Source organism: Rhipicephalus microplus, unplaced genomic scaffold (genome assembly GCF_043290135.1).
Source record: "Rhipicephalus microplus isolate Deutch F79 unplaced genomic scaffold, USDA_Rmic scaffold_343, whole genome shotgun sequence".
Lineage (NCBI taxonomy): Eukaryota > Metazoa > Arthropoda > Arachnida > Ixodida > Ixodidae > Rhipicephalus > Rhipicephalus microplus.
The window spans coordinates 80,001-92,500 of NW_027464911.1; the positions used below are offsets into that span (position 1 = coordinate 80,001).

Consider the following 12,500-nt stretch of genomic DNA (forward strand, 5'->3'; position numbering starts at 1 on the left):
CTTTTCGGCTGTGCCTGGCTGGCGGCCCACTCACTCGATCGCCATGTCTGTTTGCCACAGTTTTCCCGGTGGTGCCGCACCCGGGCTCGCCCCGGCAGACGCGTTTTTTTTTTTTTCTTTCGCCCCGGCTGACGCAGTTTTCGCGCCGCCCCGGCTGACGCGGTTTCGTGCCGCCCCGGCAGACGCGGTTTTTTGCGCCGCCCCGGCTGACGCGGTTTTTGCCGCCCCGGCTGACGCAGTTCGGACTTAGCACTTTTTGGCTGAGCCTGGCTGGTGGCCCACTCACTCGATCGCCATGTCTGTTAGCCACAGTTTTCCCGGTGGTGCCGCACCCGGGCTCGCCCCGGCTGACGCAGTTTTCGCGCCGCCCCGGCTGACGCGGTTTCGTGCCGCCCCGGCAGACGCGGTTTTCGCGCCGCCCCGGCTGACGCGGTTTTTGCCGCCCCGGCTGACGCAGTTCGGACTTAGCACTTTTCGGCTGTGCCTGGCTGGCGGCCCACTCACTCGATCGCCATGTCTGTTTGCCACAGTTTTCCCGGTGGTGCCGCACCCGGGCTCGCCCCGGCTGACGCAGTTTTCGCGCCGCCCCGGCTGACGCGGTTTCGTGCCGCCCCGGCAGACGCGGTTTTCGCGCCGCCCCGGCTGACGCGGTTTCGTGCCGCCCCGGCAGACGCGGTTTTTTGCCGCCCCAGCTGACGCAGTTCGGACTTAGCACTTTTTGGCTGAGCCTTGCTGGCGGCCCACTCACTCGATCGCCATGTCTGTTTGCCACAGTTTTCCCGGTGGTGCCGCACCCGGGCTCGCCCCGGCAGACGCGTTTTTTTTTTCTTTCGCCCCGGCTGACGCAGTTTTCGCGCCGCCCCGGCAGACGCGGTTTTCGCGCCGCCCCGGCAGACGCGGTTTTTTGCGCCGCCCCGGCTGACGCGGTTTTTTGCCGCCCCGGCTGACGCAGTTCGGACTTGGCACTTTTTGGCTGAGCCTGACTGGCGGCCCACTCACTCGATCGCCATGTCTGTTTGCCACAGTTTTCCCGGTGGTGCCGCACCCGGGCTCGCCCCGGCTGACGCAGTTTTCGCGCCGCCCCGGCTGACGCGGTTTCGTGCCGCCCCGGCAGACGCGGTTTTTTGCGCCGCCCCGGCTGACGCGGTTTTTTGCCGCCCCGGCTGACACGGTTCGGACTTTGCACTTTTCGGCTGTGCCTGGCTGGCGGCCCACTCACTCGATCGCCATGTCTGTTTGCCACAGTTTTCCCGGTGGTGCCGCACCCGGGCTCGCCCCGGCAGACGCGTTTTTTTTTTTTTTTCTTTCGCCCCGGCTGACGCAGTTTTCGCGCCGCCCCGGCTGACGCGGTTTCGTGCCGCCCCGGCAGACGCGGTTTTTTGCGCCGCCCCGGCTGACGTGGTTTTTGCCGCCCCGGCTGACGCAGTTCGGACTTTGCACTTTTTGGCTGAGCCTGGCTGGCGGCCCACTCACTCGATCGCCATGTCTGTTTGCCACAGTTTTCCCGGTGGTGCCGCACCCGGGCTCGCCCCGGCAGACGCGTTTTTTTTTTTCCTTCGCCCCGGCAGACGTGGTTCCCCCCCCCCCTCCGTCTTTCTTTTTGTTTTTTTTTTTCGCCGCGGCTGAAGTGGATTTTTCGGTGCCTCGACGCCCCGGTAGTCGCGGTTTTTCCGTTTCCGCACGGCCCCGGCTGACGCTGCTCGGTCACAGTCGCCTTTTGTGGTGATTGCAGACTTCTTGAGCGCGGGTGTTTTTTTTTTTTGTTGTTGTTGTTGTTTTATTACGCATTCGCTCCAGCAGACGCTGTTTAGACTTTTTGTTTCCTCTTTTATCCTGCGACGAGGTGACGAGGTTTATTCGGTGCCCCGCCGCCCCGGCTGAAGTGATTTTTCCTGTCCCGTGCCGCCCCGGCTGACGCGGTTGGGACTTCGCGTTTGTTCGGCCGCCACGGGTTTTGGCGCACTCGCTCGGTTGCTTGTTGTTGCCACTTGTTGCGAACCCAGGTTTCTTGAGCGAGCGCGGGCGTTTTTTCTTCCTTTCTTTCTTTGTTCTATGTGTTAGCGAATCGGCCTTTAATATCACACGAGGACTCACAACCAACAATTTTCAGTTTGAAGTGTAAAAAATCTGCAGGTGTTGACGTAACTGACTTGCCCCGTACCCTTGAGTACATCCATGAAGTTCTCGTAGTACTACTAAATCGCATTATTCCAAGTGGAGAAATTCCCATAAACTTGCAAACCTCTACACGAAAATCGGTGCGCGTGATAAAGTTGAAAATTATCGTCCGATATCAAATGTGCCTTCTATAACACAAATTCTAGGAAAAAAAAAAAAAAAACACTTGTTCGCCGTTTTCTGCGCCGTGACTGGCAGCACTCCGGCGAAGCGAAACGGGGTCGATTCGAGCACGATATCGGCGTCTTTCGACGTGCTCGCCGGCGACCGTCGCACGAGTACGTCGCACGAGCGCGTCTGCCGGGGCGCCGTTTGCGAAGCCGACGCAAAAGTGGGAACCGCCGCTCGGATGATCGCCGCTTTCGGCAGAGTGAGTGTTGGCACTCCGGGGAAGCGAAACAGCGTGAATGCGCCCACGAAATCGGCGTATTTTGAAGTGCCCGCCGGCGACCGTCGCACGAGTACGGTAAACCGCGTCAGCCGGGGCGTAGTTCGGGACGCCGACGAAAAAGTGGGAAGCGCAACTCGGATCTTCGCCGTTTTTGCAGGAGTGAGTGGCGGCCCTCCTGCGAGACCAAGAAGCATCGATTCGTGCACGAATTCGGCGCCTTTCGACGTGATCGCCGGCGACCGTCGCTCGAGTAGGGCAAACCGCGTCTGCCGGGGCGGGCTTCGGGACGCCGATGCGAAAGTGGGAAACGCTGCTCGGATGTTCGCCGTTTTTGGCCGAGTGAGTGCTGGCACACGGGCGAAGCCAAACGGGGCCGATTACGGCACGATATCGGCGTCTTTCGACGTGCCCGCCGGCGACCGTCGCACGAGTACGGTAAACCGCGTCAGCCCGGGCGGAGTTCGGGACGCCGATGCGAAAGTGGAGAACGCCGCTCGGATCTTCGCCGTTTTTGGAGGAGTGAGTGGCGGCACTCCGGAGAAGCCAAGGAGCGCCAATTAGCGCACGATATCGGCGTCTTTCGACGCGCTCGCCGGCGACCGTCGCACGAGTAGGGCAAACCGCGTCTGCCGGGGCGGGGTTTACGACGCCGACGCAAAAGTGGGAACCGCCGCTCGGATGTTGGCCGTTTTTGGCAGAGTGAGTGCTGGCACTCCGGCGACGCGAAAGAGCGCGAATGCGCCCACGAAAGTGGCGTATTTGGACGTGCGTGACGGCGACCGCTGCAGGAGTACGAAAAACCACGTCAGCCGGGGCGAGCGACACACGGCGGTCTGGGTGCTTATCGCTGCTATTATAGGGGCACCCCGGCAGACGCAGAAAAAAAAAAAAAAATTTTCGACCTTCTTTTTTGCTGGTCGAGCTCGGGTAACCCAGGTCGCAATGGGAGCCGCGCACGAAAGCGGCGTCGCGAGACGCGTTCGCGGTCGCTAGTCGCACGAGCTCGGCAACCGCGTCAGCCGGCGCGGAGTTCGGGATGCCGACGGCTAAGTGGGTACCGCTGCTCGGATGTTCGCCGTTTTTGGCCGAGTGAGTGCTGGCACTCCGGTGAAGCCAAGGAGCGCCAATTCGTGCACGATATCGGCGTCTTTCGACGTGCCCGCCGGCCACCGCCGCACGAGTACGGCAAACCGCGTCTGCCGGGGCGGGGTTCGCGACGCGTACGCAATAGTGGGAACCGTCGCTCGGATGTTCGTCGTCTTTGGCCGAGCGAGTGCTGGCACTCCGGCGAAGCGAAACGGGGCCGATTCGGGCACGATATCGGCGTATTTCGACGTGCTCGCCGGCGACCGTCGCACGAGTACGGCAAAGCGCGTCTGCCGGGGCGAGGTTTGCGACGCCGACGAAAAAGTGGGAAGCGCCGCTCGGATCTTCGCCGTTTTTGCAGGAGTGAGTGGCGGCCCTCCTGCGAGACCAAGAAGCATCGACTCGCGCACGATATCGGTGTCTTTCGACGTGCCCGCCGGCCACCGCCGCACGAGTACGGCAAACCGCGTATGCCGGGGCGGGGTTGGCGACGCCGACGCAAAAGTGGGAACCGCCACTAGGATGTTCGCCGTTTTTGGCAGAGTGAGTGCTGGCACTCCGGCGAAGCGAAAGAGCGCGAATGCGCCCACGAAAGTGGCGTGTTTGGACGTGCTTGACGACGACCACCGCAGGAAAACGAAAAACCACGTCAGCCGGGGCGAGCGACCCATGGCGGTCTGGGTGCTTATCGCTGCTATTATAGGGGCACCCCGGCAGACGCAAAAAAAAAAAAAAAATTTTTTTCGACATTCTTTTTTGCTCGTCGACCTCGGGTGACCCAGGTCGCAGTGGGAGCCGCGCACGAAAGCGGCGTCGCGAGACGGCTTCGCGGTCGCTAGTCGCACGAGCTCGGCAACCGCGTCTGCCGGGGCGGAGTTCGGGACGCCGACGGCTAAGTGGGAACCGCCGCTCGGATGTTCGCCGTTTGTGGCCGAGTGAGTGCTGGCACTCCGGCGAAGCCAAACGGGGCCGATTCCGGCACGATATCGGCGTCTTTCTACGTGCTCGCCGGCGACCGTCGCACGAGTACGGCAAAGTGCGTCTGCCGGGGCGGGGTTTGCGACGCGTACGCAATAGTGAGAACCGTCGCTCGGATGTTCGTCGTCTTTCGCCGAGCCAGTGCTGGCAATCCGGCGAAGCCGAACGGAGCCGATTCGGGCACGATATCGGCGTCTTTCCACGTGCTCGCCGGCGACCGTCGCACGAGTACGGTAAACCGCGTCAGCCGGGGCGGAGTTCGGGACGCCGATGCGAAAGTGGGAAGCGCCGCTCGGATCTTCGCCGTTTTTGGAGGAGTCAGTGGCGGCACTCCGGTGAAGCCAAGGTGCGCCAATTCGCGCACGATATCGGCGTCTTTCGACGTGCCCGCCGGCCACCGTCGCACGAGTACGGCAAACCTCGTCTGCCGGGGCGGGGTTTGCGACGCCGACGCAAAAGTGGGAACCGCCGCTCGGATGTTCGCCGTTTTTGGCAGAGTGAGTGCTGGCACTCCGGCGAAGCGAAAGAGCGCGAATGCGCCCACGAAAGTGGCGTGTTTGGACGTGCTTGACGACGACCACCGCAGGAAAACGAAAAACCACGTCAGCCGGGGCGAGCGACCCATGGCGGTCTGGGTGCTTATCGCTGCTATTATAGGGGCACCCCGGCAGACGCAAAAAAAAAAAAAAATTTTTTTCGACATTCTTTTTTGCTCGTCGACCTCGGGTGACCCAGGTCGCAGTGGGAGCCGCGCACGAAAGCGGCGTCGCGAGACGGCTTCGCGGTCGCTAGTCGCACGAGCTCGGCAACCGCGTCTGCCGGGGCGGAGTTCGGGACGCCGACGGCTAAGTGGGAACCGCCGCTCGGATGTTCGCCGTTTGTGGCCGAGTGAGTGCTGGCACTCCGGCGAAGCCAAACGGGGCCGATTCCGGCACGATATCGGCGTCTTTCTACGTGCTCGCCGGCGACCGTCGCACGAGTACGGCAAAGTGCGTCTGCCGGGGCGGGGTTTGCGACGCGTACGCAATAGTGAGAACCGTCGCTCGGATGTTCGTCGTCTTTCGCCGAGCCAGTGCTGGCACTCCGGCGAAGCCGAACGGAGCCGATTCGGGCACGATATCGGCGTCTTTCCACGTGCTCGCCGGCGACCGTCGCACGAGTACGGTAAACCGCGTCAGCCGGGGCGGAGTTCGGGACGCCGATGCGAAAGTGGGAAGCGCCGCTCGGATCTTCGCCGTTTTTGGAGGAGTCAGTGGCGGCACTCCGGTGAAGCCAAGGTGCGCCAATTCGCGCACGATATCGGCGTCTTTCGACGTGCCCGCCGGCCACCGTCGCACGAGTACGGCAAACCTCGTCTGCCGGGGCGGGGTTTGCGACGCCGACGCAAAAGTGGGAACCGCCGCTCGGATGTTCGCCGTTTTTGGCAGAGTGAGTGCTGGCACTCCGGCGAAGCGAAAGAGCGTGAATGCGCCCACGAAAGTAGCGTATTTGGACGTGCTTGACGGCGACCGCCGCAGGAGTACGAAAAACCACGTCAGCCGGGGCGAGCGACCCACGGCGGTCTGGGTGCTTATCGCTGCTATTATAGGGGCACCCCGGCAGACGCAGAAAGAAAAAAAAAATGGGGACATGGCGTGCGTCACCGTGCGGCTTCGCAGCGTTGCCGAAGTCGCCGAGCCCTTCGACTGAGCCGAACGGCGGACAGGGAACGTTGGTCGGCCGTTCTAACCTGTCGGTGCCACGCCGAGACGTCGTTAAGGAAAACCGCGTCGTGGGCCTCTACGACGCCGTCGAGTCGTTGTACGTTTGGTGTCCAGCGTGTCGGCGGCGAGTAGCGGACACGTCGTTCACGACTTCGGTCTTTCGCAGTCGACGCGAACTTGCGGAGAGTCGTGGTGCCTCACGTTTTCGGCAGAAACCGCGGCGGAATTTTCCCGTGCGTGCGCGCACGACCTCGGTGCTGTGCCGTCAGCGTAGTGTTGCACAAACTCGTGGCCTACCCAAGGTGCGGTACGTTTGCGGCCGTATCCTCGGTGGGAATTTCGTGAGTAGGGTCGCAAATTCTACGACCTCGGCGGGTTTGAGAGCGACGTAGACTTGTGGCACGCTCAACATGCCACACGTTTCGGGGCACACCCGCGGTGAAATTTTCTCGAGTACGCTCGTATTAGGGCCCAAGGAGGTCTGGGTACTTATCGCTGCTATTATGTGGGGGTTCTCGTGAGCGGCGTACGCGAAAGCGACCGGGTGTCTGATATGCGGCGGGCTTCGGCCTCGTCAAGCGTGTCCTCGGGTCTGCTCCAGGGGAATCCACGGCAGTCGTCTGCAGCCTCATCCGCTTGATGCGTTAGGGGCTGGTTGTCGGACGGTGCCGTTTTACCACGATATCGAGGTGTGTTCCGTGTCGTCCTCGGGCGATTCAGATGCGAAAGCGCCGAAGACGCGGGCGTGACCCGTCGTCTGGCGGCTTTGCAGTCTCGGCTCCGTTGCTAGTTCCGGCCGGTCCACCGACAGTGCAGCGGGCTTGGGCAACCCGCACGGCGCGACCGAGTCGATGCAACGAAAAAGAGCGAGCATGAACGTGCTTCTTGCCGCACGGCTCCCACTCGTCTTTCGGGAAGGTTGTGCCGTAGCGAGCTCGAACGCCGTCATCTCGGAGTGCAAAATAAGCGTGTTGGGGCGCCTGAAGGTGGCCTCCGCCGCACACAGACTGCGTCCGGCCCGCCGAGGGCGAGGACGGACGCGCAGTCGAACGATTACCTGGTTGATCCTGCCAGTAATCATATGCTTGTCTCAAAGATTAAGCCATGCATGTCTAAGTACATGCCGAAATAAGGCGAAACCGCGAATGGCTCATTAAATCAGTTATGGTTCCTTAGATCGTTTCTTCCTACTTGGATAACTGTGGCAATTCTAGAGCTAATACATGCAGTGAGCCTGGAGCCCTTTGGGTAACGGGTGCTTTTATTAGACCAAGATCGATCGGGTTTCGGCCCGTATTGTGTGGTGACTCTGGATAACTTTGTGCTGATCGCATGGCCACGAGCCGGCGACGTTTCTTTCAAGTGTCTGCCTTATCAACTTTCGATGGTAGGTTACTTGCTTACCATGGTTGTTACGGGTAACGGAGAATCAGGGTTCGATTCCGGAGAGGGAGCCTGAGAAACGGCTACCACATCCAAGGAAGGCAGCAGGCGCGCAAATTACCCACTCCCGGCACGGGGAGGTAGTGACGAAAAATAACAATACGGGACTCTTTTGAGGCCCCGTAATTGAAATGAGTACACTCTAAATCCTTTAACGAGGATCAATTGGAGGGCAAGTCTGGTGCCAGCAGCCGCGGTAATTCCAGCTCCAATAGCGTATACTAAAGCTGCTGCGGTTAAAAAGCTCGTAGTTGGATCTCAGTTCCAGACGAGTAGTGCATCTACCCGATGCGACGGCTCGGACTGAACATCATGCCGGTTCTTTCTTGGTGCACTTCATTGTGTGCCTCGAGATGGCCGGTGCTTTTACTTTGAAAAAATTAGAGTGCTCAACGCAGGCGAGTCGCCTGAATAAACTTGCATGGAATAATAGAACAAGACCTCGTTTCTGTTCTGTTGGTTTTTGGAATACGAGGTAATGATTAAGAGGGACGGACGGGGGCATTCGTATTGCGGCGCTAGAGGTGAAATTCTTGGACCGTCGCAAGACGAACTACTGCGAAAGCATTTGCCAAGAATGTTTTCATTGATCAAGAACGAAAGTCAGAGGTTCGAAGGCGATCAGATACCGCCCTAGTTCTGACCATAAACGATGCCAACCAGCGATCCGCCTGAGTTACTCAAATGACTCGGCGGGCAGCTTCCGGGAAACCAAAGTATTTGGGTTCCGGGGGAAGTATGGTTGCAAAGCTGAAACTTAAAGGAATTGACGGAAGGGCACCACCAGGAGTGGAGCCTGCGGCTTAATTTGACTCAACACGGGAAAACTTACCCGGCCCGGACACTGGGAGGATTGACAGATTGAGAGCTCTTTCTTGATTCGGTGGATGGTGGTGCATGGCCGTTCTTAGTTGGTGGAGCGATTTGTCTGGTTAATTCCGATAACGAACGAGACTCTAGCCTATTAAATAGGTGCGGGGTTCCCAGCACCTTACAACCTTCTTAGAGGGACAAGCGGCTCCTAGCCGCACGAAACAGAGCAATAACAGGTCTGTGATGCCCTTAGATGTCCGGGGCCGCACGCGCGCTACACTGAAGGAAGCAGCGTGTCTTTATCCCTGTCTGAAAAGACTGGGTAACCCGTGGAACTTCTTTCGTGATTGGGATAGGGGCTTGCAATTGTTCCCCTTGAACGAGGAATTCCCAGTAAGCGCGAGTCATAAGCTCGCGTTGATTACGTCCCTGCCCTTTGTACACACCGCCCGTCGCTACTACCGATTGAATGATTTAGTGAGGTCTTCGGACCGATGTCCGGCGCGGCCTTTCGGTTGCGCCGGTCTGTTGGAAAGATGACCAAACTTGATCATTTAGAGGAAGTAAAAGTCGTAACAAGGTTTCCGTAGGTGAACCTGCGGAAGGATCATTAACGGATTGTGAAGGGTGAGCGCCTCAGCTGCGTCTGCGCCCGACACTTTCTGCCGCTGACCCCGTTTGGACGCGGGGTCGGCTTTTCCCCACGGGGCTGCCTGAATGTGGAGCGGCACCCCGTGACAAATTGTTGCGCCCAGCGGACGCCAACACCGCGACCTTGGACGGTCGGCCAGGTGGCGGACGCGGGTACAAACGGCGCAACGCACTCATAGGTCGGCTTTCGACCCGCCACTGCACCGTGGCTCGAAGCGCTCGAAATGCGCGACCCGACCGCTGCGGGACCGCCTAGTACTGTAAACAGGAGCGGCGGAGCGCGAACGGCGAGTCGTGGTTACGTCGGTAGAAGGCGAGGCTGCGCGTTCCCGAAACGCCAGCCGAGTGCCCTCCCGACCGTTCGAGCGTGCAAGAACGAGACCCGACAATCGCGCGGCGACTGCCAAGTACGAGAGGAACGGCACAAGCGTCGGCGGTCGGTCAAGGAACTGGCGATGTGACGGGTCCGCTGTGCACCAGTGCATACCGTCCCGCCGTCCGCGGCAAGCGCCTCCGCGTCCTCGGGTGACGGAGGCTGCCGGTCGGTTCTTGCAGGCGAGGGATCTCGCTGGCACCGGTTCGCGTTGACGCGCGGCCGGTCATGGCACGGCGATGCGACGGCCGAGGTGCGCAGTACTCGATGGAGGAACCGCACGCTCCGATGACCGTCCCGCCCTCCGCGGCGTATGCGTACCGACCGTAATGGTTGCAGCAGCGCCGGCCGGCTTTTGAATTCGCCACACGAAACACGGTGCGAGATCGCGGTTAGGGGAGCGTCGACGTTGCCAGGCGTTTTGCTTGCTGCCGAGGGAAAGGCGGCACGGCCACGTCGCGCTCGTCGCGATTAGCGGGTCTGCGCGCTTTGGGAAGGTGCCGCAACGACTTGCCGAAAGAGGAAGCACGGAAGAACGAGGGACTTGGACGTCCCGACAATTGAACGCACTTGCGGCCAGGCCCTTGCTGGCTTCGTTCTTCCGCCTCGAGTAGGCTCGTACGCGGCTCCGGCGCCGAAAGTGGTCCTTGGCACCGACTTCGGTGGACGTGGGAAGTGCCGCGCAAGTACGGCGCGCCTGGCTCCACCTGTTGGCTAAAGTAGGCAGCCGGATCGGCATTTTGGTGTGCGGTGGCAAACCGTGGATGCGAAAAAAGCTTGTGCGATTTCGTGGAACAAAAAGCGGGGGTCCCCCTTTTTATGCGGAGGAGACCGACCCGCCCGCCGTGGTGAACCGCGACGCCACGGTAAAAACGGGAGAGGCTTGTCGATGGGACCGTGCATCCCGCGCTCCACGGAGGCCGGGAGGCGGCCGCCCGAGGAAATGTGTAGCCGTCGAGGCCCGCATCTGCGTGCACTCTTATCCAAATGGGTGTACCGCAGGCATTTTCTGGTTAGGCGGGCCAATGAGAGCGAGCACACAACGATACCTACGGGTCCGGCTTGGAGAACCGGCTTCGACGCCTCCCGAGTATTTATAGAGGGGTGGACCACGAAAGCACTCGCAAGTAGCGGAAGCGAAACGCCGTCCGAAACACACCGTTTGCTCGATTTGCGGCAGCCGAAAAAGGCGCGGCAGAGTTTTGGAGTCCAAGCGTGCGCTGAAAAGCGCCCTTCTTGGCCACTGTTTGGCCGAGTGCCAGAAACGTTTGGTTTTGACTGTACGGAATTGAACAAACACTTTTTCACGACTCTAAGCGGTGGATCACTCGGTTCTCGGGTCGATGAAGAACGCAGCCAGCTGCGAGACTTGGTGTGAATTGCAGGACACACTGAGCACTGATTCTTTGAACGCACATTGCGGCCTTGGGTCTTCCCTTGGCTTCGTCTGTCTGAGGGTCGGATCACATATCAAGAGAGCCTTCGGCGCACAAGGGAACGTGAGCCGTCGACTCGTTTTGACCGCGTCGGCAACACGGACAGCACGCTGAACACCTCACAGCGAGCGCCAACAGCGGCCACTCAAGGGCGAGACGGTGGCGACCGTCGTGCCAGAGCCCAACCGAAACGGGGGCGACCGACTGCATTGAGGATGTGGCACCTCGTTGAGACCGCCGCAGGACTTCGAGTCGGAAGGAAGCCTGCAGGGAAAGTGCGGTCGAGGTTGCGTACTCCTCTCTGCGACCGGGCGCGCAAGAGCTGCGAGAGCCACGGACGCGCAACTTTAACGCACGGTAAACACGAGGAGCGAAAGCCGGCCAGCAAAGCTTCTCCAGCCGTGCGCAAAGTGCGCGAGATCGCAGCCTTGCGTTGCGCTTGTTGCCCTCGAAGTAAGCAGGGTGTCCCGTAGACCGGGCGCTCGAACACGCTGCGGGGCCGTGCCTCCTCCAGGCTTTGCCGCGCGAACAGGGAACGTTCGCGCGCAAAGCGCAGGGAGGTGAGGAGGCTGCGCCCGACGTTTGCGGTTCGCTGCGTACGCGGTTGATGCGGAGAGCACGGCGCGACGACTTGCCGCGAAGCGGAAAAAGTCTCCCGCACGAGTTGGCGAAACGTTGGCGAAGCTTAAGGCGTTCTCGTCGTAGTCCGCCGTCGGTCTAAGTGCTTCGCAGTTCCCGTCCCGTTCAAAAAACTGGGCCACTCCAGTTGGGGCGGGGGCGACGCTACACGAGACGATGCCTCTCGCCAGGCTGCGTGGCTGCCCTTGCGGCGGCGGCGACTGGCCTCGGCGGTGTTTGGGCTTTCGACACGGTCGTTTATCACGCAACTGCTCGGACGACGCACGCGCGCAGCGGAATGCCGCTTGCCAGCCTTGTGAAGATGTGACCCTGTACAGGGTTGCGGGCGCACTTGGTAGGGCGTCGTACTCGGTTCGCGATGGGTTTACGAACGTGTCCCGTCACTTCCACGTCACACCGGTTGTGCGCCGCACGCGTGCAGCGGGGAAGCCGATTGCCAGCCTTGTGAAGAAGTGGCCCTGTACAGGGTTGCGGGCGCACTTGGTAGGGCGAGCGCACGCGGTCGTGCAGGAAGTTGATGGAAGCGAATGTATCCGCTGTCGACCTCAGATCAGGCGAGACAACCCGCTGAATTTAAGCATATCACTAAGCGGAGGAAAAGAAACCAACAGGGATTCCCCGAGTAGCTGCGAGCGAAACGGGACCGAGCCCAGCACCGAATCCCCCGTCCTTGCAGGCGGTCGGGAAATGTGGTGTATGGGAGGCGACGTTCTCGGGTGTTTGCGACGGTGCAAGTCCCCCTGACAGGGGCTTGTCCCAGAGTGGGTGCCAGGCCCGTCTCCGCCGTTGCGCGCCCGGGATGGAGCCTC

The 12,500-nt window shown here is 60.6% G+C and overlaps 3 non-coding genes across 3 annotated transcripts in view; all 3 read left to right on the forward strand.

The window, feature by feature from the left end:
• The first annotated feature begins 7,390 nt into the window (after positions 1-7,390).
• On the forward strand, positions 7,391-9,205 carry LOC142793885 (small subunit ribosomal RNA). Its single transcript, XR_012891901.1, has one exon. It is a non-coding gene; the product is annotated as a small subunit ribosomal RNA (ribosomal RNA).
• A 1,719-nt stretch (positions 9,206-10,924) lies between these two features.
• Positions 10,925-11,077, forward strand: LOC142793899 (5.8S ribosomal RNA). The gene has a single exon (XR_012891910.1). It is a non-coding gene; the product is annotated as a 5.8S ribosomal RNA (ribosomal RNA).
• Positions 11,078-12,231: 1,154 nt separating this feature from the next.
• LOC142793891 (large subunit ribosomal RNA) overlaps positions 12,232-12,500 on the forward strand; it is a 3,958-nt gene continuing 3,689 nt past the window's right edge. Inside the window, exon 1 of the ribosomal RNA XR_012891907.1 lies at positions 12,232-12,500. This exon is cut by the window's right edge and continues 3,689 nt beyond it. This is a non-coding gene — a ribosomal RNA (large subunit ribosomal RNA).